Genomic DNA, 23,651 nt, shown 5'->3' with positions numbered 1-23,651 from the left:
TATGGGCTGATGATTAGTACTGAGCTGTGAAGAACAAGAGGTGAAGTGCGGGAGAAAGAGTCTTTACCTGGGATTTATGAAGCAGAGGGGAAACACTGCTTTATCTGTTCAACAGAAAGCAAGCATTATGGCTTTGGGAAAGGCACATTTTCATTAATCTCAGAGATACCTCAATATAAAAAGTTGCCAGTTCCTAAAAGAAACTTGTTCATTGACAAGTCTAACCTAGTGATTAAGCACAGGCCACAGAACCTGGAACTGCTCAGGTTTGCCTCCCAGCCCTGCTACCTGTGACTTTGGACAAGTTGCTTAACCTCTCTTAGCTTTAGTTTCCTCACCTATAAAATGGATATAATACCTACCCTATAGCACAGCTATGAGAATCAAATGAATCTGTGTATGAAAAGTGCTTAAAACAATGCATGGCAAATAATAAGTACCCAGACAATCTTAGCTGTTGTTGTTATTAAACACCTACTGTGTATTTGGCCCTGCTAGGCTGTGTGTATGTAGCCTGAGGAGCACATTCAAGGTGGCTACTCTCGTGGTGATCATTATTAATGTAGTATTTATAAAAGCATCTAATCTATAGCCAAGTACATACAAGAAACTTAACATTAATTTCTCTTTTCTTTTGCTTTCCAGGGTAAGAGTTATATGTCAGTTTCCTAAAGACTAGAAACTAGGACCTATGACAGGTCCTAGACAGTACCACTGGTTCTAGTTTTTGATGGCTTGAAAGAAACATGAATCTGTAAGTGGGTACTTTCAGGGTAGATAATAATTAATTAGAAGAATTGTTGTTAGATTTGTTAGGTAATTATATTCTAATACTTACTGTCTTGTCCCAGAGATTGCTATAGATTTTTTCTTCTTTCTGATGCCCATTAAGTACACAGCACACACATATTGCCAAATTGGAATATACTGCCACCTATATGCCTTATCGTTTGGGAAAAAATAGAGATCAAGTTCCGTCTGTGGGCGCAATTGTCACAGTATATAGTTTCATGATGGAGATTTCTGAGGAAAACAAATGTTTGTCACAGGGAGAGGTGATGAGAATTTGAGTGAATTCTGTCATAAGAAAGGGAAAATTGGGACACTTTTCCCCTCTACAAGTTGAGTATCATTTTAGGAATGATAGTCTACTGGACAGAGACTTTGTCTTAGAGTAAGATAATAATTCACTCATTTATTCAAACAATATATTGGTTGAATCTTGGTTGGGAAAATATATATATATTAGGAAAATGAATAAGAATAGGACATAGACCTGGGAGGTTACATTGATTTTTACGTACGTTCTGTTGACTTAGAACTTATATTTGATGTTTGTGTGAAGATAGTAGATTATCCTGAAGTCTATGTGTGTAATCAAAATCTAGAATTATGAAAAATAGAGCAGGGTTCTAGTTTACTATGGACAAGGAGAAAAACAAAATGCTTGAAAACTAATGAAAAGAATTGAAAAGATTTCTCATTCAAAATGAGAAGATCCTCAAAGTTAAGTGAGTTAAAGAAGGATATGCTATATGCAACATGCTAAATTTACATTGACTCTAGCATTCTGTTGGATATTAACAAATGCTTGTTAATTTAACTATGTTTAAGAATTTTACAGTTTAGGAGGAGGAGGAGACCTTAAACTGATGCTTAATTGGTTGACAATACATTTGATATTTTAAAAGGAGTGGAATATTCTAATGCTTTTTTCTTCTGTTGCTAAAAGTCCTTATAGGTCTTACTCAACTGCTCACAAAAGGGAAGATGTGCATTCTGCTATTCCCATTCATCAGCTATAAAAACTGAGACTTAGAGCATTGAATCCTTTTTGTAATAATATAAACAAAAATGACTTTCAGTCTTCTGGTTCCTACTTGGAAATCTTGCTCTTTTGATCTTGTTCTTTTTTTTAAAAAAAAGATTTAATTTATTTATTTGACAGAGAGAGAGAGAGAGGCAGTGAGAGAGGGAACACAAGCAGGGGGAGTGGGAGAGGAAGAAGCAGGCTCCCAGCGGAGGAGCCTGATGCGGGGCTCGATTCCAGAATGCTGGGATCACACCCTGAGCCGAAGGCAGACGCTTAATGACTGTGCCACCCAGGCGCCCCTAATCTTGTTCTTGTTTGCAAGGAGAATGCATTTAAAATGCAAAGGTTGACTAGAAAAGACAGTAAAAGCCAATGGAGACTGGTAAGTCCTCAAAAATATATCTGTACCACTATGAAGAAAGATTGGCACGTGACACCGTCAGAGTAGCTGAAAATGAAGTCTGACTTACCAGGTATCCTCAAGTGATATACTTACAAACTTCTTTAGAGAAAAATTGGCCAGTAGAAGCTTCCCTTTCTTAGTTTCCATTTCGTGGGCTCCCATTACTATCTCCCATAACCATAGCCCCATCCAATTAACCAGGTCTGGGGCTTCCCATTTTTCTTTGCCTCTTCTCTCCTCTCTACTGTCTTATTTTCATCCCTTGTTGTCTCCCACTTGGACTCTTACAGTAACCTTGTTCCTACTCTTGTCCTCTTCAAATTCATCTTCCATTCATTTGCCAGTGATCTAGCCAATGGACATTTGATCATGCAGTATTATTTCTTGAACCCATTCTATTAGTTCACATTGCCAAAAGAAGAAGGCTTAAGTTTCCTAACATGTTGTACGATACCCTGAATTACCCAATTTCTTCAATCCCATCTCTCACTTTCTCTACTTTGAAATTTGTTCTTGAAACGGCTTATAATCACTCTGCACATATGCCTCTGTTCATAGTGTTCTCTTTGATGACAATGCCCCGTCCATATTTCTTTGCCTGAAAAACCCCTAGATACTCCCATGGGATATCTCTCCAGAGTTCTCTCTGCCAAGAATCTCTTTGGACCACTCAGGGCATAATAGTTGCATTTTCCCCTGTGTGTTTCTTGGGCTTATCTCTACCATTCATATCTCATTGTTTCTATGTTTGAGGTCTAGACTGTGAGACACTTGACAGGTGAAAATTGCATCTTGTTGATATTTGCACACTTAACATCTTTTATAGTGGGTTCTTGATAAATATTTGTTCAGTGATTAAAATACCAATGATGATTATAATAGTAATGTATATTGGTTACTTACTATGTGCTAAGAACTGAACTAAGTGCTTTTCAAGAATTTTCTCACTTAATTCTCCTAGCAAATCTAAGAGATGTGTACTACATTTATTCTCATTTGACGGTTGAGAAACTGAGGCTTAGAGTGAGTACATAACAGGCTTTCAGTCACACAGCTGGCAAGTGGTGGAGCCAGGGTTATAATGCAGGTCTAATTGGCTCTCTTAAGTGTTCTTTTGAACTAAATTAAATTATGCCTAGATCCTGGGTTCTCAGGTTAGCCCTGCAATTTGCTTGCTGTGTAACCTGGGGATTAAGATTCCTCCAACTTTATTTCCTCATCTAGAAAGTGGAACACTAATGTTTTCTCTGAGTACACAAAGTGGTTGCTATTGTCCCAATTAGTTCAATGTCCATAATCCTTTTCCACCCATGCACAAAGCAGATGGGCCCTATAAACTGCTCCTCTTCTCTCAATTCCAAAAGCTCACAAAACCTTCCTGGCTTTACCTTTTCATTGCCTACTCCAGTTGGACCTGATGCTATAGACTTTTCTGGCAGTTGCTGAGTCTACTGAACCTTAGGATGCTCTTGTATTTCTTATCTGTTCATTCTTTAAACAAATCTGTATTAAGTACTTGCTATCCACCAGACACTGCTGTAGAAATTTGGGGCACATCAGAGAACAAAAAGTAAAAATCTCTGATCTTGAGGAGTGTATATTTTAGTGGGAGTTTCAGACAATAAAAAACAACATAATAACTAAGTTAATTATATAGCTGATTAGAAAGTGATCTCAATTATCTCAATTCCGGATCATCACTTTGCTATCATGCCCAATCTTGGCTCTGAGGACCCAGAGTTGGCCAGAGCTTCTGTACCTCTCTGTATGTCTGAGATAAATAAATGGATAAATTTTGGATAAATGACATGATCAAGTGAGTAAATAAATGTGAAAATGTGTTGTAAACCTGTTTTATGTCCAATCATCTCAGAATCACATTGCTCCCAAGGAGTGAGTAGGCCTAGGATTTCTTCAGTAATCAGAAACACCCCTGGCCTTCCAGCCTAAACTGAAGCCTTAGTGCTGTTGATTGGGAAATTAGGATGCAGTTGAAGAAGAGCACAGACATAAGAGACATGTTCTGGGAGATATGTCCATTTCCTGGCAGACAACCAATACCAGCAAACATCCACGGGCCTTTTTTGACCTGGAATACACTACGAGAAGTTCCAAGATATAATAGAGGCTACAACTGAGCAATTTTCTTGAGGGTTTAGAACATTTATATAAAAATATACAAATTACAATGCAAGAAGGCAATGCTAGGTGCCAAATGTCAGGTATAATTAACTTCTGTAGAAGTTCCTGGAAAGAAGCGATGGTTAAATGGTGGGGCAGTTTATAAAGGCTCCAGGGAGGCAGTCAGGCTTGACCTGTACCTGAAAAGAGACAAGGACTTAGCAAGTGAAATGACAGGGAAAGAAAGTTAGGAGGAAAGAATGGACAACTAAGGTGAAGATGAAGATCTTGGACTTGGGGCTACACTTATTTCTGAGTTTCAACTATTCTACCTACTAGCTACCAGACAGCGTACAAACCTCTTAACATTTCTGAGCATTGAATTCATGCTCTTTATTTTACAGTGCAATTGTAAGGAACAAATGAGATCATAGGATATAAAAATTGTTTAATTATAAAGAATTATATAAATACAAACTATTACTTTTATAATGGATATCAATGGCTTTTGCTTTTCCAGCCTGCAGGTTTGCCTTTTCTTGTAAGAACTCTCCAATTTTGTTTTGGGGAGTTTCCTTTCCTTCTCTAGATACTATGCTTTCCCCTGGCCAAAGGGATGGGCATGCAGTCCAAGCCAGCTTAATTATGTTACTTCCATGGGACGTGACTCTTGAGAACAAAGACACAAGGCTGAAATTGTTGCCACTGACTCCTCCTGGTTAGGACCCTGAAGACACTATCCTTTAGTTCCTGTAACTTAAGATGTACCTTGATTCTTACCCTTTTTGAATCTTTTTTCCCCCTTTCCATCTTTTCCTTGGATTCTGTAAGATGTTCCATATTCTTTCAATAAATTTATTTTCTCTATTGAAGTTTTCCAAAGTCCATTTCTCTTTCTTGTATTTGGAGAACCCTAATTGATAAGTGGCTTTAGGAGACTGAAGAATTCGAGGGAAAAGGTGGTATCTTTTATTTATGTATATATCCAGCAACAATGGTGGGTCCAATACATGTGCTTAATAAATATTAGCTGAAATAAAACATATACATATGGCCTGGACTGAATGGAAGTGTTCATATGATGAAAAGAAGGAAGTTAATTAATATAAAGAAAGATATAGGTACTATATCAAGGAAGGCCTTGAAGGACAAATCAAATTCTTAATTATTTCAGAATTGAGAGGGCTTGAATAGTTGCAGGGTAGATGGGTAAGGGAGTGATGTAGGAAAAGCAGTGTTTTAGAAAGATTAATTGGATAAGCAGGGAAGAAACTAACCCTCATCAGTGCTTTTTAGGTTCTGGCCCAGATGCTTCCCATGGATCAACATGAAAATCAACCAATTCCTCACAACAGTCTATGAGATAGGTACCCATTTTACAGATGAAGAAACAGAGTCACAGACTGGCCAAATAATTTACCCAAGGTCAAACATTTAGTAAGTGGAAGAGTTGGGATTGAAACCTAGGCAGTCTGACTGAAGAGTCCATGCTTTAACTATTACATTGCTCTGCCTCCATAGTATGGCTATGCAGATGGGGAGAAGAAAAAGTTTTCAAGAAAGCAGTAAAGAATTCAAGTCATAAAGGATCTGGGCTAGAGTGGTAGCTGTAAGAATAAAGAGTTATTCAGAACTTGGCCTCACTGGATATGGGCTGATATTTGGGAAAAATCAAGGGCCAAAATTAATTAGTCACTAATTTATCCATTAATTCTATAAACATTTATTGAGCATCTACCAAATGTCATGCACTGTTTTATCTGCTAGGTATGCCATGGTGAGCAAGGCAGGCAAGTTTTTTGTTGTCATAGAGTACAGATTCTGTGAGAGAGAACTGACCACAAAACAATTAAATAAAAAAAAACTCAAGTAGCAATGCTATGATGCAAATAAAAGAGTAAAGTGTTGGAGAGGGATTACACAGACTGAAAGGTCTCTTTGAGAAACTGACATTACATAGAGATCTGAATGAACCAACCATCTAAAGATCTCCAGGTAAGTGTCCCAAAAGAGAGACCAGCAAGTATAAAAACCCCAAGTTAAGAATGATCTGAGCATGCCTGAAGAACCCAAGTAAGGCAAGTATGTCTGGGGTATAGTGGGTCAGGAGTATGAAGAGATGAAGACACTGTATTGAGCAGAGCCCACTTTATACAAGGCACTGGATGCCAGGCTTAGGGGTTTTAATTTGGGAGGTTTATTTATTTATTTTTGAAGATTTGTTTGTTTATTTATTTATTTATTTGAGAGAGAACATGAGTGGGAGGGGCAGAGGGAGAGAGAATCTCAAACAGACTCCGTGCTGAGTGCGGAGCCCAACATGGAGCCTGATGTGGAGCTTGACATGGAGCTCCATCTCAGGATGCTGAGATCATGACCTGAGCAGAAACCAAGAGTCGGATGCTTAACCGATTGAGCCATCCAGATGCCCTAATTTGTAAGGTTTAAATAGAGCAATTACCTGATACAAATTCCGTTTTAAAGAAAGTCACTGGCTAATGTGTGAAAAAGGAATAGCGGTGGAACAAAAGTAGAAGCCAAGCACCACCGTGTTAGGAGACAGTAACAGCAGTCCACTTTGTAGTGATAGAGATGGGCTTCATGGATTCAGGAGATAATTGTGGAGGTAGAATTGACAAGATTTACTGATGGACTAGACATAGGAAGGAGAGGAAAGGAAAGGATTTCTAAATATTTGCTTGAGCAGCCAGGTTGACTGTGGTGCTTTGTACTGACATGTTAAAAAAACAAGAGAAAAGCAGGTTTTGCAGGTCTTGGAAATTTTGTTTGGGGTATAGTAATGAGATGCATATTAGAAATTCTAGTGGAAATATCAAGAGGCCAATTGGATCTAAAAGCCAATTTTGGGTAAAGTTCAAGGCTGGAGAAGTAAAACTCAGAATCACTAGAAATATGGATATTCTTTAAAGCCACGGGATTGGATGACATTACCTAGTGAGAAGGGGTAGATAAAAAAGAGAAAGAGCCCCAGATCCATACTAAGGATCCAGCGAAGGAATGACTAATAAGGATAGAGGAAAAGCCAGCAGTGAAGTACCTTTAAGCCAAAACCAGAGAGGCTTTCTAGGAGGATAGAATGGCCAATGCTGCTAAGTCTATAAAGATGAGAACAGAAATGTTGCTGTGGGATGCGAAAATAGGCAAATCATTGCTGATGTTAGTGTGCAATCTCAGTGGATGGAGGGCCAAAAAGCCTGTTGAAGTGGGATGAGAAGAAAATAGGAGTGATGCAATAGAGGCAGAGAATATAGACAACTTTTTCAAGAAATTTTGCTGTGAATGGGACAGAATGTTATGGAAATTTTTTTAATGCACAATGCTAAAATTTCTTTGTTTACAAGAATGATCAGTGGAGAGGGAAAAATTGATAATGCAGTATAAAGATAGTTTTATTTGCAGGAGGAAATTTTTTAAGGATCCAGTAGCTGATGTGTGTAGGGTGCAGTGAAGACTTGACTTTTGATAGGAGGAGCCTGTCTTCCATTAAAACAGGCAGGAAGGCAGGAGGGCAGAAATTACAGTTAGAGGTTCAGGTAAACTGGTAGATTTCCTCCTGAGAAGATGAGAGAGTTTCTGTCTCATTGCATTTAATCAGAAAAGCTGAGGCAAGATTTCAAGTCTGGGTAACTTGGAAAATGATGGAACAAATCACATGTATACCAAAAGAAAATCACCGTGGGTGTATAGAGACTTTGGTATACAAATCACATGTATACCAAAAGAAAATCACCGTGGGTGTATAGAGACTTCACCGTGGGGGTATAGAGAGATGAGCAGAGAACTAAGAAGTAGAAAGTTACTTCATCTATCTCTGTTGAAAGTGCCCTCACAAGCTATGCATGTCTTTCACATGGTAGAGGTTGGGGAAGGGGGAAAACATAATTTTTCACATTTCTAAAAGGAATTTTTAATATCAGTACTCAAAAATCGGTTGCAGTGATATATTTCATGCCTTTGAGGAAAACAGGGAGCACAGATATAAATATATATATAAAGCTCAGTTATGTTAATTGGAATTGTACTTTTTACTTACCTATTTTTTAATTTAAATTCAATAAGCCAATTTATAGTATGTCTTTAGTTTCAGATGTAGTGTTCAATGATTTATCAGTTTCGTATAACACCCAGTGCTCATCACATCACGTGCCCTCCTTAATGCCCGTCACCCAATTACCCTATCCCCCCACCATCCTCCCCTCCAGCAGCCCTCAGTTTGTTTCTTAGAGTTAAGAGTCTCTTATGGTTTTTCTCCCTCTCTAATGACTTCCCATTCTGTTTTCCCTCCCTTCCCCTATGATCCTCTGCTCTGTTTCTTATATTCCACAAATGAGTGAAATCATATGATAACTGTCTTTCTCTGATTGACTTATTTCACTCAGTATAATACCCTCCAATTCCATCCATGTCTATGTAAATGGTAAGTATTCATCCTTTCTGACGGCTGAATAATATTCCGTTGTGTGTGTGCGTATGTGTGTGTCTATATGTGTGTGTATATACATATATGTATATATATCCATATATATACATATATGAATATATATATACACCACATCTTCTTTATCCATTCATCTGTCGATGGACATCTCAGCTCTTTCCACAGTTTGGTTTTGGTTATTGTGGACATTGCTGCTATGAACATTGGGGAGCAGGTGTCCCTTTGGATCACTACATTTGTATCTTTGGGGTAATACTTAACTATTATTTTAAAAAAATTCAATGGAGTAAATTTAAAGATCTAATTGGCTTCATCAGACAATTCATGAATCCCATCTAGCAAGCAGAAGGGAACTCCAAAGGGCTACAGAAAGGGAAAGGTTTATAAAGTCAGGACAAGGAAATTATAAACAGAAAAAAAGGATTATTTCAGGTGTAATCAACTTCATTTGGATTTTAGTAGGTGGATTACCTCATCTTTCTTTGAGGGATGAAGAGGGCTCATGACAGATTACCTTATTGGTGCTGACCAGAAAATTACCTAACCGGTTAAGACTCCCTTTCTGGATGTTGAAACTGAGTTAGGGTAGATATTAAGTCTTGGCTTACTGACTTGGGATCTTAACCTAAGTACAACCATTTTAGGCCTATGGTTTTCTTTCTAACACTATATATATCCCCATTAACTGCCACAGAGTCCAGGGCCCTAATAAATATTTCTTGAGTGAATGAATGAATGAATGAATGAATGAATGAATGAATGAAGTGATTTGAAGAACTTGGAAAGCAAGGAACTACATTTTTCCAGGAAAGGTGGAATAGTACATGAAAGAAACAAAGCTTTCATAAATGTAATGCTTAATCTCTAAATTTAAAACAAAAGAGTTCAGTTGAGAGGAAGCAGAGCTAAGGTAGAAATTCTTAGGAAATGTAACTCAACTTTTATGTAGTTCTAGAAATGACTAATCAGAGTAACTTAAAAGGCTCCAGAGAAGGTTGTGACCCTAGTTTACAATTTTATGTACCCATTCTAACGGTAGTATCCCACCATGGTTCTTGAGGAATGAAAGGCAATATGAATTAGTATAAAGAAGCCTCATTAACAAAGTGTCCTATTTAGTTCCTGAATAGAATCCTGACCATCATAGAGTGTCTTCTGTGGCAGGGCATAAATTTGATATTCCTGCCTATCAAGTCTGATTCAAAAGTATCAGGTTTATTATGTGAAAAAAAATCTGCAGTTAAGCATCATAGGTAGCAACATCTAACAATAGATTCTAGTTATTGTATTTTCTTGAAGAATGGTGAATGCCTTTAAGAATGTGCAAACAATATTATAGTATTGGTTAGGAGGTAAGTTACCAGTTTAGTAAATTCTTTAAAAGGGAGTTTGTAGATTTTTTGGTAGGGTGCATTTAAAATCAGTTGGAGATTACACTGATAGCTTTTGCAGCATTGGGCAGAGCCAGTAGATGGTGGTCTTAAGTTGCAAGTTGCTATTACAGTAACACCTGTCAGCATGTGAAATAACTACTGCTTTCAACAAAATGTCAAAATTCACTTTTCCATTCATTGGATGCTGTAAATTGGAAGATGATGGCACAAGAGAACATTCCGAGATGGCATGTTAACTGTTATTTTTTAAAAACATAGTTTTCTTTAAAAAAAATCGTAGGAAATTTATAACACAGCATTTAAAATCATGCAATGCTTGTATCATAATGTGATATAAATGGCTTTATCTATTGTTTATCTTTTCTTCAAGAATGAAAGGGATTTTTAATTTCTTAATTAGAATGCTCTCTGTTGGAATTCCCAAAAACCAAGACCAACTCTAAGCTGTAATACCTAAATAAGATATCCACTTAACATTCTCTATTGTTAAAGGCACTTTAGAGATTCAGTTGCAAGAGTATTACAATACCTTGTAATTATGCAGACTGAGTAGAATTAAAGACTTTGGAAATTAATTTTGAGTTGAAATATTAAATTAAGTAGAATGTTTTATCATAATGGCATAATTTAAAACTAACTAAAAATAGCATTAATAATAATCATGATCACTCTCCTTTCATTAAGAGAAGAGATTTAGCACTAAATTATTAAATGATCAAATTTATGGTACCCAAGTTAGTAAAGATTTTGTAGTAGTGTAAATCATGCTACATGATTTCTGTCCAGTGACTATAGCAAATTAGTCACTCTAGTAAATTTTAGAGGGTGTTAATAATACAAACACTTCAGTGCTGGAAGCTTTGGTAGAATGATACTGTTTACATCCTTGGACATTCAAATATTCCTTTTTTTTTTTTCTTCCAACAGTGTATTATCTAACTGCCATGGGTAGTAGCAGGGATGGACAACTACAACTTGAACAAAAGAAAAGGGTAAGCCTTTTATTTTTATAAACCAACACTTTATGAGAAGTGATTTCTGCTTTCCAACATTAACCTTTGGCCTCCTTCTATTCAACAGTCTTCTGATTTTATCTGAAATTGTACTGTCTGTGTTCTAAGCAGAACATATGTTGCTCATTTTCCTTACCGATTCTCAGATCAACTCAGTTTTACTCTACAAACAAACAAACAAAAAGGCAAGAAATTATTTTTTCAGCTTATTTAAAATCATCCTAATATATATACATGATTTTCCCACCATAATTGAATTTGCTATACCAATATATGAGTTATAAAATGGGCAAGCAACCTAAAATAGAAAGCAAACACACATCAGCCTCTTGAGTGTTAAGGGTGGGGTTGGTGTTAAGGTAAAGGGAGATTTGCTTTGTTTTATATGTTTCTTAATGAAAGTTTTTATAGATGTTCTAACGTACACGTATGCTATACATTTGTCTATATTTAATAACTTTAAATGTTTCCTTCCTCTTTAGCCATGGATATGGTTTTTGGTACCTGATCTATATTTTAGAAAATTATCAGACCTGAGAATCCCAAAAGTCATGTAATATTGCAATGGATTAGTACATGTATAAAAATGTTACGAATCATCCAAACCACTCTTTAGAACTTTGTCTTTCATAGTCAAAATATCAATGTCTATGGAGGTTTTGTATTACAAAGACTGTATGTTATGTATCTGTTAATTCATAATGCAACTTTTAGAAAATTGTGGGGAAATAAGTCACCTAACCAAACTTCCATTATGGGTTAATTTCTGAGGATGTTAGAATTATTTTGGACCAAGAATGTTAATTTAGAGCAAACCAGTCACTTGTTACTTTTCTTTTACTTGGTAACATCTTGGCCATGAGTTTATCCTATCCCTTTAGCATTACCCAAATCATTTTGGCAAAATACATTTTGCAGCAGAATGTTCTCATTAAAAACACGGATTGAAGATGGTGTGGTGCAAAACCCAGGTAGTGCATTCTCTTTCACAGAGCTTTGGGGCATCATTAACAAGAGGCTAGTTATTAATGATCACACATTCATTTGTTTAGCATGTTCACTGTACTTTATAAAATGATGTGTGAATAAAATCAACACAATTGGTATATCTATAGTATCAAAGTCACTATAGCTTAAGATAATTTTCTTAAAATACTAATTCAACAGCTGAGCTATTCAGTAGAGAACTACATACATCATACTGGGACATTTAACTAGACTCAGGAGTCAAACACACATTGGAAAACATCTTTCGACTCATTAGTATTGTTTCAGTAACTGCTTTGGCTTTTATGTAACTCAGGAAATAGGAAACCATAACATCGTAAATAGTGTTAAACTGAATCTATCCATGTAGCCAGAGCAATTTTAAGCCAATCATTTCTCATTAGGCTAATGCTAGTAAAGTTTCTTATTCGATAATTTTTTTTCTTTTTTCTTATTTTGGCTATTCAGTGGCCAATGAGGTGTAATAAGTTTCAGCAAATTGGGGCTGAGGTCTCTTAGGTTAGCTTTATTCTTTGCTGTAAATTACAGCAGCTTTATAACTGCTTAACACAGCTCTTGAATCAAGAAATGTCACACCTGAATTTTCTTGTTCAGGCTGAATGACTGGCATTAGGGGGAGAGAGAGAGAGGGAGAGGAAGAGCGAGAGAGGAAGAAAGAGAAAGTGCATACGCTCCTAGAATTCAGTATTAAACCTGCTTTCAGACTGTCAAACTGATTTATATTTTAACTGTTGAGCAGCTGAAGTGGCAACTAAATAGAATTTTAATATACTAGCATCTTCCCATATATTTTCTCTTTGCAAGTTACAATTTGGCAAATTGTTAAATTTTTCAATGCACTCTGTGTACCTCCTGTTGACTTCGGATTGGATTTTGTATTTTGGACTTTATTTTTGATTTCAGGCTCAAGACCATGAGGTATGATTTAGATTACTTGCTTCTTGGACATCTGTTCCTTAAGCATTAGAAAGCCAGTCACTGCTATAAGGACTCTCGCTGATTAAGCAGCAGACTTACATAAGAAGATGGTATGACAATAAAAAGGGTACTAGTGCAGAAGTCTCTCTTAGCAGCTTTGAATAGGTCAGCAAATGTGACTTGTTGGCTGTTGTCCTGTTTTTCTCATTGACAGTTCATTACAAAATGAGGTAGGTTATTTTTTTTCTGACTGGATTAGCAAAAACAGAAAAGCAATTAATACATAAAGTACCAAATATGAAATATTACTCTGCACAGAGGCATTTCACACTTCGTTGATTTCATGAGTAGGCCAGAGGTGCCAGAACAATAATTAATATGTTGTAAGGGAAAAATTATTATGCAAGGTCAGCAGCATTTGAAGACTTTACAAAGAAGAGGCATGAAAAGATATTCTGAAACTTGTTTCTTAAGTAGGGCTTAAAATGAATATTTGAAGAAATACATGGTTTTTCTATGAGAAATTAATAGGTGTTTTTCATTTATCACTGAAAGTATGCCTCTTTAAGTAAGCATAATGTAAATCAATATACTGGCATTTGGGGAAAAACTGAATAAATATGTGTGGGTATGTGTAGACTTATGGATATCATTATTTACATTTCCAAACTGTCAATGAAATACAAAAATTTTAAATTCAAGGAAATTCATTTATATATTTTTAAATTACTAACCAAAACCAATGTACTGCAAAAGATAACAATCTCAAAAAAGCAAAAATAAAAACACCAACATCAAATCAGCCATAATCCTACAATGCTGATATAAAGATGTTAATATTTTGGGGGCGCCTGGGTGGCTCAGTCAGTTAAGCAGCTGCCTTTGGCTCAGGTCATGATCCCAGAGTCCTGGGATCAAGCCCGGTGTCAAGTGCCCTGCTCAGTGGGGAGTCTGCTTCTCCCTCTGCCCCTCCACCCCACTTGGGCTCTCTCACTCTCTCTCTCAAATAAATTAATAAAATCTTAAAAAAAAATAAAGATGTTAATATTTTGGTGTATATCCTTTCAATATTTTCTCTCTCTAAAATATATATTTTTAATGGGATACTGCAATGTTGTTTCTCGTTGTGCTTTTTCACTTATTATATGATTATTCCCTTATGTCATTCAGTAGTTTTCTACGATTTTTAGTGGCTACATAATGCTTCACTGGATATAACATAACGTATTTAAGCAGTCTTCTGTGGATGGGCATACAGTGGTTTCCAATTCCTAACAAATTGCAGTACTCATCCTTAGAGTCATATTGTGATCAAGACTTTTGGACACATCTCTAGAAATGGCAATCCTGATTGCTTCACAGGTATTTACAAATTGTCCTCCATAAAAGTCATCTCAGTTTGCCCCCAACACAGTGTCTGTTTCAAAATCACTTTCAGTGGTGATTTTAAGCTCTTCTTTACTCTGATGTCATGTAGTAAGTAATGGATTTTCCTGGATTAATTGAAGATGATTGAGAGAAAATCTCTTGAAAGACTTTCAGAAGCAAAATGTTCCCAGTGATTATCTTAAGACCAAAATAAGTAAGATCATTTAATATCATATTTTTTAATCCCCAATTGAAAACTACTAATAGCTACCATTTATTGAGTGCTTACCGTGTATCAGTGATAACTTGGCAACAATTCTATGTGCTTTACACCAATTATTTTATATTTTATCCTCACAGTCATCCTGTGAAATAAGTTTATTCTGCTCCTTTTAAAAACAAGGAAGCCAAAATTCAGGTAGTTTATGAACAAACTGCCTAAGGTCACACAGCTAGTTGGTGGGGAGCTGAGATTTGAATCCAGAAGCACTTGATTTAAAAGTTCATATTTCAGCTACTGTAAAAAACAGGAGAGATCTTAAACTTAGGATTCTGGAAGTACCACACCTTCAAATATCACACATTGTAGCTTATCTGTATACTTACAATAACCATCTTTTTCCTCAATCTATTGTCATTTTGGTATTATGATTGAAGATGTCTGCTTGGATCAACCATGGCTTTCTACCACCTGGACCTGTGCTAAGAAACAGTGGGTCTCATTTCTCAAACATGAGGTGCTAGGAAGGCTGGCGCCAGGTTGGCAGAGCAGGTCCCATCCTTTCTTAGTGCATTTGGCTCTCTGGTGTAGAAAGCTACCACTAGTCCCCCGATGTTCTCTCCTCCACTCACAAACTGGAGTCCATATGATAGTGTGACTTTCTTGTTAACCTCCTTTCTGTGAATCTGAGATGATATAAAGAAAGAAAAGGCCAGAAAACTGGGAGCAGGGGCTGTGTTGAGTCTTTCCTTGAGGCACCAGAACATTGTTCTGAAATTGAAACAGTGGGCTGGGGCCTCTTTGAGAGGATGGCTCTCTGGTGACATAGTTCTGGGAGGGCTAGGATGGGGAGACAGGAAGACGATATGTTCCAGACAATATTCAACCCCAAATAACAGTGGGAGTTCATAAAGGGAAAGGAAGAAAGTACTCTCTATTCTGGATATGGAGCTCAACAAAGTAACATAATTAGGACCAGAAATTGTCCTATTGTGGCATTCCAAATGCATACTTGAGCCTCTGTCCTACTCATTATGAATCTTTATCCTTTCCTCTCCCTCTGCTCCCTCTCTCATCAGCAGGCTAAAGAGAGGATACATCTCTAGCTTAAGCTTGGGGCTTTTTGGCACGATGCTTGATTGTCTCGGTTTCCTCTTGGCAGATTTAAATTGTTAGAGAAATGAAACTCGTTTGAAAACAGTAGGCCCTGGCAGGCACTCTCCCAGGCATTGCCCAGGACTCCAGGAACAGTTGTCAACTTGCATGGCATTTGTCTAGGTTGGGTTTGATCTTATTCTCAGATCCCATATGGTAAGAAATAATTCAATTTTAAAGTTTTGTGTGTTTTATGGTTGTGTGGATTGAGGTCAGAAAAGGGAGAGAGGTTGCTGCATATGGAGTTTGTAGATTTTTTTATATTAAAACTAAAACAATGAAGATGGGAGATTAAGGAGAAAATTCTCTTATTTGCATGAACATGAGACAAAACTGAACAGGATATTTTTTACTTTCTCTGAATATAAATCTCTATTTGATTATGATACCCTTAATTGTAAGGTATGGAAATATATAATGCTGACAACTAATATGCATATATGATAGTTTAGAGATTAAAAATACATTCATTGTCCTTAGTTTAAAAAAATAGTATATAAATGAGGAAACAAAAGAAAATAGTACCATTTCTAGTAGTATTAGTTCTGACATAATCATTTATCTAACGTTTAGTTTATTTACTAGGGCATATTCAGCACTATATAAAGAATCTAGTGGTAGATAATAATATGCTTAGCATTAATGGTGAGATATTTCCCAGTCTATTTACAAGTTTTTCTTTAGAATTGTAATAGAACAGAATAATAGTAAATAACTAGAGTAAAAACACCCCCCAAAATACTGGGTATAAGTTTATAGATATGCATAACTTTTATAACCAATTTCTAGTGAAACCAATACTGCTTTTGATTATGTAATTACAAATTTCACCCTCCTTCCTCTATCTTCATACACCCATGTGGGAAAAGAAATGAACACTTAGCAGCTGGGTCTGTGAACACAGAATGGATTTCAGAGCAACTAAATGTGTATGCTGCTCCAAAGAACATTTTAGGCATCATAAATAGCCAGTGTTTTAAACCACTAAATCCTCTGTCTACTACCTCTGTGTAGTTTGGCCACTCTATCACCATTATTCGTTTTTGACACACAGTTTCCTTCTCTTATTTCAGAACCTCAAAGGGACAAATACTAGGTCCATTTCACAGACTCAATTTAATACAGACTAATATTCACAATGATACACACAAGAGTACCAGTGAAAACTTTCTGTATTTGGTGGTTTATGGAGTTAAAATAAGTTATCATCTGATACCTCAAACCTGACTTTTAACCTGGATTTCTTCTTTACATATCCAACCATCAGTTAGCCTGTTAAATGGAAGCTAACACAGAGTAGACTAAACTGGGGGTAGAGGACCAATCTGATTAAATCTAACAATTTGTACATCTGTGTCTGACTTTCATCACTTCTTATGATTGTACATAAAGTACCTGCTGTTGAATGGGGGATTAAGCCCATTCCAATTATTGATGCTTTTTAACTTTACAGATGTCAAAGGCATTTCTTCAAACCTGTTCATTTCCAGAGCAAGGCTTTTCCAGATGGGAATTAGAAAGCAAGATTTGGTAAAATCTGTTTCTCTATTACTCAATACAAAGGAATAATACAGTAGCACTCCTGTTTCTGCTAATCCATTCATTTCAGGTTTGATTTACCTTTTTTGCCTTGATCTAAAATCCATGTGGCTTTATAGGATTTATATTGCTATATTCAGGTTTGGAATGAATCACAGAGTATGCATTTTAATATGATTTCTCTGATTCCAAAGCCAGGATTAACCTGTTGTTTTTTATTAAAAAGATTTTATGTTTAGATTTTAGAGGAAGAGTGTTAAATTTCTCTAGTTATTTATAAATAGACAAAAGAAATTATACTTGTTGATTATACTGATGGAAGAAAGGGAAAAAAAAGGAAGCATAATTTTATAGAGAACTTAAAATATTAATACTCAATATCAACTGTTACTTAAATAAGAGTGGAAGTTTCCTTAGCACCAAGCCTTCTATTCCTCATGTTGACATCTTGCAAAGTTGAGACTACTGAGGTAGACCTCATCTGAATCATAGTAAAGAGAAATATTGATGCCTGGTTAGGTCTTAGAAATTAGATACTAGGGGTGCCTGGGTGGCTCAGTCGTTAAGTGTCTGCCTTCGGCTCAGGGTGTGATCCCGGCGTTATGGGATCAAGTCCCACATCAGGCTCCTCTGCTGGGAGCCTGCTTCTTCCTCTCCCACTCCCTCTGCTTGTGGTCTCTCTCTCGCTGGCTGTCTCTCTCTCTGTCAAATGAATAAATAAATAAATAAATAAATAAATAAATAAATAAATAAAAGAAATTAGATACTAAAAAACAGTTACTTTAGTGCTTAAAAAACAGAAGGAGATACTCTACTCTTTTCTCCTGTGGTGCTTTTATTTTTACTTTTTAGCGGGGGGGCTCTGCTAAAATGCTTATGGGAGTAGAAAGATGCAATAGGGGTTCCTGATATTATTTTAAGGAACAATAATATTGTAATAGCTAAACCGTAGAGATGCTTAGAACGTGACGTGCAGTATTCTAAATCTTTTACGTATACCAACTCAGTTAATCCTCACAGCAGCCTCATGAGTTTGATACCATTATCTCCCTGATATAGAGAAGGAACTAAGGCACAGAGACCTGATGAAAATTGTGCAAGCTCATATGACTGATGAGTGACAGAACCAGGGTCCAAAACTGGGAAATCTGGTTCCAGCCCATGCTTTCAACCACTACCCTAATTATGCTGACATGGTCAGACCACTAGTTTCCAGTCCACCCAAAAAGTATGTAAAATAAATTAAACTCAATCTAATGAGAATATGGTAAAGCCAAGTGAGAAATTGAATAAACAACTGGTACGTTTTTTATTTCCTCCCAACTCCCCTTTTTAATGTTAGACATTCCAGATATGGGTTCCACATCTGTAGATTTTAAAAAATGCTCGTGTGCAAGTCACTAGGGATTTAACCTGTGACCCAGAAGCTCTTTGGACTCATTACTACGTAGTTTCCCTTTGGTCTCACCCTACACTTGGGGAACAGAGATATAATGAGGAATTTAGTTGTGAAAACTTGACTCAAACAATTGATCAATGTTTGTGGAGGGCAGATATTGATTTTCCTAAGTTGGTGATGGAGGAAGGATTGAAGTTTATCTACATATTGCTAAATAAAGGTAGAGATACTACACACCAAATTTAATTTTGGCAAGTTGAAAAAGGGAATGTTTACAAACAGGTCTAAATGCAAACTAGCAAGTAACGTAACCATTGTTTATTAAAATAAATTTCATTTAATGTTTGAAATTTCTGATATTTACAGGCAAACATCATTTTATTGTGCTTTGCAGATACTGCATGTTTTTGTAAATTGAAGGTTTGTGGCAATCCTGTGTCCAGGAAATCTATTGGTACCATTTTTCCAACAGTGTTTGCTTACTTCATGTCTCTGTGTCACATTTTAATAATTCTTGCAATACTTCAAACTTTTCCATTATTATTGTATTTGTTATGGTGATCAGTAATTAGTTATCTTTGATGTTACTATTGTAATTGTGTTGGGGCACCATGAATTATGCCAAAATAAGACCAGTGAACTTAATCGATAAATGTGTGTGTTCTGACTGCTCCACTGACCTGCTATTCCCCAGTCTCTTTCCCTCTCCTGTGGCATCACTATTCCCTGAGACACAGCAATATTGACATTAGACCAATTAATAACCCTGCCCTCTAAATATTGAGTGGAAAGAAGAGTTGCACGTCCCTCACTTTAAATAAAAAAACTAGAAATAATTGAGCTTAGTGAAGACGGCCCATCCAAAGCTGAGATAGGCTGAAACCTAGGTCCCTTGTGCCAAACAGTTAGCTAAGTTGTAAATGCACAGGAAAAGTGCTCAGAAGTTAAAAGTGCTACTCCAGTGAATGCATGAATGGTAAGAAACAAAACAGCCATACTGCTGATGTGGAGAAAGTCTGAGTGTACAGAAGTATAGTATAGAAGTATAGAAGTATAGATCAAGTATAGAAGATCAAACCAGCTACAACTTTCCCTTAACTCAAAGCCTAATCCAGAGCAAGGCCCTAATTCTCTTCAGTTGTAGGAAAGCTGAGAGATGTGGGGAAGCTACAGAAAAGTTTGAAGCTAGCAGAGATTTGTTCATGAGGTTTAAGGAAAGAAGCCAGCTCCACAGTATGAAAGTGTAAGGCAAAGCTGCAAGTGATCCACACGATCTAGCTAAGCTAATTAATGAAGGTGGCTACATTAAACAGATTTTCAATGTAGGAAAAAGCAGCCTTATATTGGCAAAAGATGACATCCAGGACTTTCATAGCCAGAGGGGAGAAGTCAATGCCTGGTTTCAAAGCTTCACCAGGTGTTATACTGAACTGATGAATCACTGAACATTATATCAAAAACCAATGATGTATCATACATTGGCTAGTTGAATTTAAATAAAAAATTAAAATATTATATATATAATATACATATTTATACAGCATTAAGTATATATATTATACATATAGTATATAAGTATATATATCATATATATATATTATACTATATATTATATATATAGTATTAAGAATAGTCTCCATATCCTGTGGCAACTTATAAAGAAATTCATTCCAATTTACTGTTTTGCTACTTGCCTTATACCAATTTTACTGTTTTATCTGCATCTGTTATATAAGGATGTATTTTTTCATTTTTCTACTGCCATAGTAATGCTGCATAACAATCACAAAACATCGGTGCTTACAACAATAAACACTTATTTTTTTGCTCACACACAAAAAATTATTCTACTCATTAAAAAAAAAAAAAGCTTCAAAGGATGGGATAACTCTTGTTAGATGCTAATACAGCTGGTGACTTACAGTTGAAGACGATGTTGTGTCCCATTCTGAAAATCCTAGGGCCGTTAAGAATCATTCTAAATCTACTCTGCCTTTTAAATGGAACAACAAAGCCTGGAGAGCATGTCTGTTTACAACATGGTTGACCGGATATTTTAAGCCCACTATTGATACCTGCTGCTCAGACAAAAAGATTCCTTTCAAAATATCACTGCTCATTGACAATGCATCTGGTCATCCAAGAGCCCTGATAGAGATGTACAATGAGATTAATGTTGTTTTCATGCCTGCCAGTGTAACATTCATTCTGCAGACCATGGGTCAACTTTCAAGTCTTATTATTATTATTTAAGAAATACGTTTCGTAAGGCTGTAGCTGCCAAAGGTAATGATTTCTCTGTTGAATCTGGGCCAAGTAAGTTGAAAACCTTCTGGAAAGGATGCACCATTCTAGATGCCGTTAAGAACATTTTTGATTCACAGGAAGAGGTCAAAATATGAACATTAACAGGAGTCTGGAAGAAGTTGATTCTAACCCTCATGGATGACTTTGAGGGGTTCAAGACTTCCATGGAGAAAGTAACTGCAGGTGTGGTAGAAACAGGAAAAGAGGGGTGCCTGGGTGGCTCTGTCAGTTAAGCATCCAATTCTTGGTTTCAGCTCATGTCATGATCTCATGGGTGGTGAGATCAAGCCCTGCATAGGGCTCCACAGTCAGCAGCTAAGCAGGGAGTCTGCTTGAAGATTCTCTCCCTCTGCCCGTACCCCCACTTGTTCTCTCTCTCTCTTTCTAAATAAATGAATAAATAAATAAGTCTTAAAAAAAATAGCAAGAGAACTAGAATTAGGAGTGGAGCCTAAGATGTGACTGAATTGCTGTGATCTCATGATGGAACTTTTATGAGTTGCTTCTTACGGACGAGCAAAGAAAGTGGTTTCTTGAGATGCACTCTACTCCTGGTAAAGATGCTATGAAGATTGTTGCAATGACAACAAAGGATTCAGGATGTTGTATAAACTTAGTTGATAGAGTAGCAGCAGGGTTTGAGAGAACTGACTCCTGTTTTAAAGGAAGTTCTACTGTGGGCACAATACTGTCAAAAGCCTCACATCCTCCAGAGAAACTGTTCTTGAAAGGAAGAGTCAATCAACGCAGCAAACTTCATTGTTACTTAATTTTAAGAAATGGCCACAGCTCTCTTCAACAAATGGTATTGGGAAAACTGGAAAACTACTTGCAAAAGAATGAAACTGGACCACTTTCTTATGTCATGCATAAAAATAAACTCAAAACAGGTTAAGGGCCTACATATTAAACCTGAGACCATAAAAATCCTAGAAGAGAGCACAAGCAGTAATTTCTCTGACACTGGCCATAGAAACATCTTTCTAGGTATGTCTCCTGAGGCAAGGAAAATAAAAGCAAAAATAAACTATTAGGACTACATCAAAATAAAAAGCTTTTACACAGCAAAGGAAACAACAAAACTAAAAAACAACCTACTGAATGGAAGAAGATACTTGCAAATGATATATCTGATAAAGGGTTAGCATCCAAAATATATAAAGAACTTCTACAACTCAACACACACACACACACACACACACACACACACACACACACACACGCATGCACGAAAAAATAACAAAACCCAAAAAACCCCACAAAAAAACAAATAATTTAAAAATGGGCAGAAGGCAAGAACAGACATTTCTCCAGAGAAGACATCCAGATGGTCAATAGACATATGAAAAGATGCTCAACACCACTCATCATCAGGGAAATGCAAATCAAAACCACAATATCACCTTACACCTGCCAGAATGGCTAAAATAAAAAACACAAGAAACAACAGTATTGGCAAGGACACGGAGAAAAAGGAATCCTTTTGCACTATCGGTGGGAATGCAAACTGATGCGGCTAGTATGGAAAACAGTACGGGGGTTCCTCAAAAAATTAAAAATAGAGCTACCCTACAATCCAGTAATTGCACTACTTGGTATTTACTCAAAGAATATAAAAACACTAATTTTAAGGGATACATGCACCCCTGTGTTTTATTGGCATTTTGGGGGGACTTCACTGACGTTTTATTTGGCATTATTTACAATTGCAAAATTATGGAAACAGTCTAAGTATCCACTGATAGATGAATAGATGAAGAACTAGTGTGTACACACACAGAGAGAGAGAGAGAGAGAGAGAGAGAGAGAGAGAGAAGAATATTATTCAGCCATAAAAAATAATGAAATCTTGCTACTTGCAACAACATGGATGGATCTAGACAGTATAATGCTAAGTGAAATAAGCCAGTCAGAGAAAGACAGATAGATGATTTCACTCATATGTGGAAATTAAGAAACAAAAGAAACAAACAAAAGGGTTAAAAAAAGAGGCAAACCAAAAAACAGACTCTAAACTATAGAGAACAGATGGTTACCAAGGGGGAGGTGGGGAGGTGGGAGATGGGTGAAATAGGTGAAGGAGATTGAGAGTACACTTATCTTGATGAGCACAGAGTAATATATGGAATTGTTGAATCACTGAAACTAATACAATACTGTATGTTAACTACGCTGGAATTAAAATTGAAAAAAAAATTGTTATAGCTACCCCAAACTTCCTGAACTACCACTCTGATCAGTCAGCAGCCATCAACATTGAGGCAAGACCCTCCATTAGCAAGAAGATTATGACTTGCTGAAAGCTCAGATCACAGTTAGCATTTTTTAGCAATGAAGTATTTTTAAATTAAGGTATGGATATAGTTTCTTAGAAATTGCTATTGTATACTTAAAAGACTATAGTATAGTGTCAATAGAACTTTTATATGCACTGGGAAATCAAAAACTTCATTTGACTTGCTTTATTGCAATATCTGCCTTATGGGCAGTGGTCTGGCACCAAAACTGCAGTTATCGCCAAGGTACGCCTGTCT

General features: G+C 36.5%; 1 long non-coding RNA gene across 1 annotated transcript in view; it reads left to right on the top strand.

Moving 5' to 3' along the window:
- LOC103665343 overlaps positions 1 to 23,651 on the top strand; it is a 406,966-nt gene that overhangs the window by 276,340 nt on the left and 106,975 nt on the right. Inside the window, exon 4 of the long non-coding RNA XR_569272.2 lies at positions 11,118 to 11,182. This is a non-coding gene — a long non-coding RNA (uncharacterized LOC103665343). The remainder of the gene's footprint in view (positions 1 to 11,117; positions 11,183 to 23,651) is intronic.

This window comes from Ursus maritimus, unplaced genomic scaffold, assembly GCF_017311325.1.
Source record: "Ursus maritimus isolate PB19 unplaced genomic scaffold, ASM1731132v1 scaffold_8, whole genome shotgun sequence".
Taxonomy (NCBI): Eukaryota; Metazoa; Chordata; class Mammalia; order Carnivora; family Ursidae; genus Ursus; species Ursus maritimus.
This window is presented reverse-complemented; position numbering and strand designations above follow the sequence as displayed.